Source organism: Dendrobates tinctorius, unplaced genomic scaffold (genome assembly GCF_039654945.1).
Source record: "Dendrobates tinctorius isolate UK_male_01 unplaced genomic scaffold, ASM3965494v1 ptg000107l, whole genome shotgun sequence".
In the NCBI taxonomy this organism is placed as follows: Eukaryota; Metazoa; Chordata; class Amphibia; order Anura; family Dendrobatidae; genus Dendrobates; species Dendrobates tinctorius.
In genome coordinates, this window is record NW_027361775.1 from 29378746 (window position 1) to 29384375 (window position 5630).

The 5630-nt window shown below is 42.5% G+C and overlaps 1 long non-coding RNA gene across 1 annotated transcript; it reads right to left on the reverse strand.

The window, feature by feature from the left end:
* Nucleotides 1-4290: 4290 nt before the first annotated feature.
* Nucleotides 4291-5180, reverse strand: LOC141100778 (uncharacterized). The gene is made up of 2 exons (XR_012234773.1): nt 5005-5180; nt 4291-4457 (listed from the first exon to the last, which is right to left on the reverse strand). It is a non-coding gene; the product is annotated as an uncharacterized lncRNA (long non-coding RNA).
* Between the last annotated feature and the right edge of the window lie 450 nt (nt 5181-5630).

Genomic DNA, 5630 nt, shown 5'->3' on the forward strand with positions numbered 1-5630 from the left:
TGCTTTTTGCTTCATTCTCTTTTGTGTTTTTTCATTTAAGACAAATTAAATGAAGATAATAATACCAAAGAATTTGTGTTTGCAATCATTTTCAGGAAGAAACTGAATATTATCTGACAGAATTGCAGGGGTGTCAATACTTTTGGCCATGACTGTATATGGCATAAAATACCCAAAAGTGATACCATTCTAAAAACTGCACCCCTCAAGCTACTCAAAACTACATTCAAGAAGATTATTAACCCTTCAGGTGCTTCACAGGGACTAAAGCAACATGGAAGGAAAAAATGGCCATTTTAATTTTTCCAACACAAATTTTCTTTTAGCATCAATTTTTTCATTTTCACATGGGTAACAGGATAAAATAGATCCTAAAATTTGTTGGGCAATTTCTCCTGAGTACACCGATACCTCATATGTGGTCATAAACCGAATGGAAGGAGCACCATTTGTCTTTTTGAATGGAAAATATGCTGGAATATTTAGCGGTTGCCATGTCGCGTTTGGAGAGTCCCTGTGTGCCTAAACATTGGAGCTCCCCCACAATTGACCCCATTTTGGAAACTAGACCCTCCAAGGAACTTATCTAGATGCATAGTGAACACTTTGAACCCCCAGGTGCTTCACAAATTGATCCGTAAAAAAAAAAAGTACTTTTTTTCACAAACATTTTCTTTTAGCCTCAGTTTTTTTCATTTTCACGTGGGCCACAGGGTGAAATGGAACCTAAAATTTGTTGGGCAATTTCTCCTGAGTACATCGATACCTCATATGTGGTCATAAACCACTGTTTGGGCGCACGGCAGGGGTCAGAATGGAAGGAGCACCATTTGACTTTTTGAATGGAAAATATGCTGGAATATTTAGCGGTTCAAACAGGTGCCATTAATAAAGGTAATGAGTGGAAGACAGAGGAGCCTCTTAAAGAAAAACTTACAGGTCTGTGAGAGCCAGAAATCTTGCATGTTTTTAGGTGACCAAATATTTATTTTCCACCATAATTTGAAAAATAAATCTTGCCAAATCAGACAAGGTGATTTTCTGGATTTGTTTTCTCATTTTTACTCTCATAGTTGTGGTCTACCTATAATGTCAATTACAGGCTTCTCTCATCTTTTAAAGTGGGAGAACTTGCACAATTGGTGGCTGACTAAATACTTTTTTTCCCCACTGTATATATATACTAAATATAATAATAAAAACAATAAAAAAGCCTTAAAGACTTAAAATGCAGTGTTTTAGTCTCCTAGCCCTCCCCCCAAAAATTGAATAAAACTGTATTGTTTGTTTTGCTCATCATTTAAAATATACGTATGTATATACACTGCTCAAAAAATAAAGGGAACACTTAAACAATGGAATATAACTCCAAGTAAATCAAACTTCTGTGAAATCAAACTGTCCACTTAGGAAGCAACACTGATTGACAATCAATTTCACATGCTGTTGTGCAAATGGAATAGGCAACAGAAGGAAATTATTGGCAATTATCAAGACACAATCAATAAAGGAGTGGTTCCTTTGGCACATCTCAGTACCAATGCTTTCTGGCTGATGTTTTAGTCACTTTTGAATGTTGGCTGTGCTTTCACACTCATGGAAGCATGAGACAGACTTTACAACCTACACAAGTGGCTAAGGTAGTGCATCTCATCCAGGATGGCACATCAATGGGAGCTGTGGCAAGAAGGTTTGCTGTGTCTGTCAGCGTAGTGTCCAGAGGCTGGAGGCGCTACCAGGAGACAGACCAGTACACCAGGAGATATGGAGGGGCCGTAGGAGGGCAACAACCCAGCAGCAGGACCGCTACCTCCGCCTTTGTGCAAGGAGGAACAGGAGGAGCACTGCCAGAGCCCTGCAAAAATGACACCCAGCAAGCCACAAATGTGCATGTATCTGCAGAAACTGTTAGAAACCGACTCCATGAGGATGGTCTGAGGGCCCGACGTCCACAGATCGGAGTTGTGCTCACAGCCCAACACCGTGCAGGATGCTTGGTATTTGCCACAGAACACCAGGATTGGCAAGTTTGCCACTGGCATCCTATGTTCTTCACAGATTAAAGCAGGTTCACACTGAGCACATGTGACAGTCTGGAGATGCCGTGCAACATGCTTCAGCATGACCGGTTTGGCAGTGGGTCAGTAATGGTGTGGGGTGGCATTTCTTTGGAGGGCTGCACAGCCCTCCATGTGCTCGCCAGAGGTAGCCTGACTGCCAATAGGTACCGAGATGAGATCCTCAGACCCCTTTTGAGACCATATGCTGGTGCAGTTGGCCCTGGGTTCCTCCTAATGCAGGGCAATGCCACACCTCATGTGGCTGGAGTGTGTCAGCAGTTCCTGCAGGATTGAAGCTATGGACTAGCCCGCCCATTCCCCAGACCTGAATCCTATTGAGCACATCTGGGACATCATGTCTCGCTCCATCCACCAACGTCACGTTGCACCACAAACTGTCCAGGAGTTGGCTGATGCTTTAGTCGAGGTCTGGGAGGAGATCACTCATGAGACCATCCGCTGCCTCATCAGGAGCATGCCCAGACGTTGTAGGGAGGTCATACAGGCATGTCGAGGCCACACACACTACTGAGCATCTTTTCCTTTCCTGAGGTATTTCCACTGAAGTTGGATCAGCCTGTAATTTGATTTTCCACTTTGATTTTGTTAGGGACGACGGAACGCACTAAATATAAAATAATAGAAAGTGTGTTCGCAGCCCGGGGTCCACCGTGCAGAGGTGTTAAACTGCTGCTATATAATGGCAGAAGCACAATATGGTGGTATATCGCACACGGGTTAAACGTCACCCGGTGTGCACTGGGCGTACTCTGTTAGCTTCACAGAGACACCTTAGACATAAACGTAAGTACTGAGCCTGTTGGACTCACAGGTCTCAGAGAAATGCACGCATGGTATATGGTCACAGGAGCAGGGCCCAAGGCAGAGGGACAGAGTCCGTCTAGACCTCTACCGTGCGTGCGGCATCGCTACCGCGGACGCCCACAGGTGCTGCAGACTGCAGCGCGGCGACTGACAGCCGCTATGCGACAGTGCCCAGGAGGGGCGCACTGTTGGACGCTAGTTAGGTGATGATATGCACTGTGGCCTGTAGCGTGCCACTGACTGGCGCTGACTATGACTAATTCCCTATCCACACACGTAATATCAGAGGGAGGGGAGTCTTAATGAGTCATTCGCAGGTTGATGCATCTGTCATCATTCACACATGTAGCAAGTAGAGTCTATACTAGCGCATGGCCGAGCGGCCATGCGAACCTTTTATAGCCGGGACCTTTCACAAGCTTCCAGATCCCTGAGATGGACCAATCAGATTACGAGAAGGACCTGAGCATGTGACTCCCGATCTCCAGTGGGAGATCGTCTCGTGAGCATGCCCAGTAGCGCGACTTGAGGACTTAGCCTCTGAAGTAGCTTGCTGCTGAGCAGCCTGCGCTGCTATTGATGGCCCAGAGGTGGCAGCAACAGCCAGACCCACAGAGCTGGTCTGAGCAGGGTGTCTGGAACGCTGGGATTGCTGTGCAGCTTTCTGAACAGTCGGTGGAGAATGGGAGACCGCTGAATGCAAGGCTCTGGATTCCTGCTGTGCAGTTGCAGGAACCCGACGCCTAACAGATTTTGAGTATCATTCCAAATCCAGACTTCCATGGGATATTCATTTTGATTTACATTGATAATTGTTATGGTTTATTGTTCAGAACACATTCTACTATGCAATGAATAAAAATTTGCAACTGGAATATTTAATTCAGAGATATCTAGGATGTGGTATTTTAGTGTTCCCTTTATTTTTTTGAGCAGTGTATGATAAAAAGATACCTAAAAAGTCATATTTATCCCCAAATGGCACCAATAAAAACTACAGCTCGCCATTGAAAAACTACTCATTTATGCAAAATTGTTGATTTACAATGTAAATCTGTTTTAACTAAGCCCCGTAGACAGCACAACAGATGGGTATATTCTCCACCCTGCGACCGGATATAGCAGGTGAAATTTTTAATTGACACCTGAACACTATGTAAGGTGCCTGAAACTCACAACAGATGAGAATAAGGCAAGAAAATCCCTAGGGAGTGGCACATTTCTCAAAACTGAATAGTGTAAAGATCCATAGAAAGGATTGCCTTTGGCATAATCTGACGCTCAGTGAAGAAAAACTCTAGGAGTGGTCGAGAGACCACATTACACATTTGCTCCAATAACACAGGAATGCAATACTTGAGGATAAGACTCTAGGCCTCAGGAATCTTACTGAATTGTTGAAATCTTGGCCTAAAAAAATCACTTTATTTTAAGCAGTGGTTAATAGATATTTTATGAGGTTTTTTCCTTTTTTAATGTAGAAATATATCTTTTTCCAAGCTAGAGTTCCCAGATAGGACAAGGATACTGCCAACGGAGAATATTCTTCAGATGCATACTCTTGTTGGAGAACTGGAAAAGAGAATAAGGATGATTATTTTTTGCAAAGGAAGGAAACCTTTGGGTAAATTAGTGATAACACTTAGCATGATTAATTCTAGATGTAATAAAAGGTTTTGAATAACTCAAAGTATGAAGTTTATTTGTCATTTTTGCAGTGGTTTATCTAAATTTTCCCTCAAGGTCTCAAGGTGAGTACCACACACTTGCAAAATTTTCAGCTATACATCATACAGAGATTAACCTTTTGTTTCTGGAGATAGCCACATTAGTAGGTAGCCTACTAACTAATATTTTCTCAGGTTGAAACAGTCCATGGGATGTCAGTAGTACAGTATGAACTTTCAGGAAGTTGACAAGTTTGGCTTTTTCCCATAATTCAACTGCATGAATGTGAAAAAAAAGACACTCTACTCGGCCAATATAGATTTATGGCTAGGAGAGGTATGATCGTGCCATACTTTACCTTCTGGATGAAATAAACCCATGGTACTAACAAAACATTCACAATCCACAAACAAATCAATGGAAAAAGATTGCAGAAAGTTAGGTAAATTACCTTCAGGATATTGAGACTGATGGACGCTGCATGTTTTTAGGACTATCCTTGAACACTAATGGTGACTAGATGTGCTCTCTAGACTACCTGGGAGATGTCTGCCTGGCTCTCAGAGGAGTCTAGGAGTCTGATGTAATAGACTCTGGAGGACACTTCTGACTTGCCTGTCAGAACTCTTAGTAAAGCTGCTTCTCTAAGGAGGCTATGCTAACATTTATATGATTTTCATAATGGTCAATGACCACCACAGTGACGTCAGTGTGAACAAGTGCCAAGCAGGACCTGGCCCGAATATGGATACCCAGCAAATGCGAAGCTACTATATATAAATGTAATGCCCAGCTCAAAGAAAGGGAGGTCACACCCTTAACTTCACGAAAGAAAATGAACTGGTAAGGTTTTAATATTAGTGGTTAGGACCATTCTGATTTTGGTACACCTTGAAGCTGTTGAAATGGACTAGTTTTTTTTTTTTTTTTAACAAAAACTGTGTTTACTAAGTACCCTATGTTATTTATATGCAGTATTGCTTTTATATTTTTACTTACAGCAGTGTATATGTTCATTTTGGTTCTGTCTTCGGTTTTGTCTGTTTAATGGCCAGTGTGAACATGCTCCTGTTATGC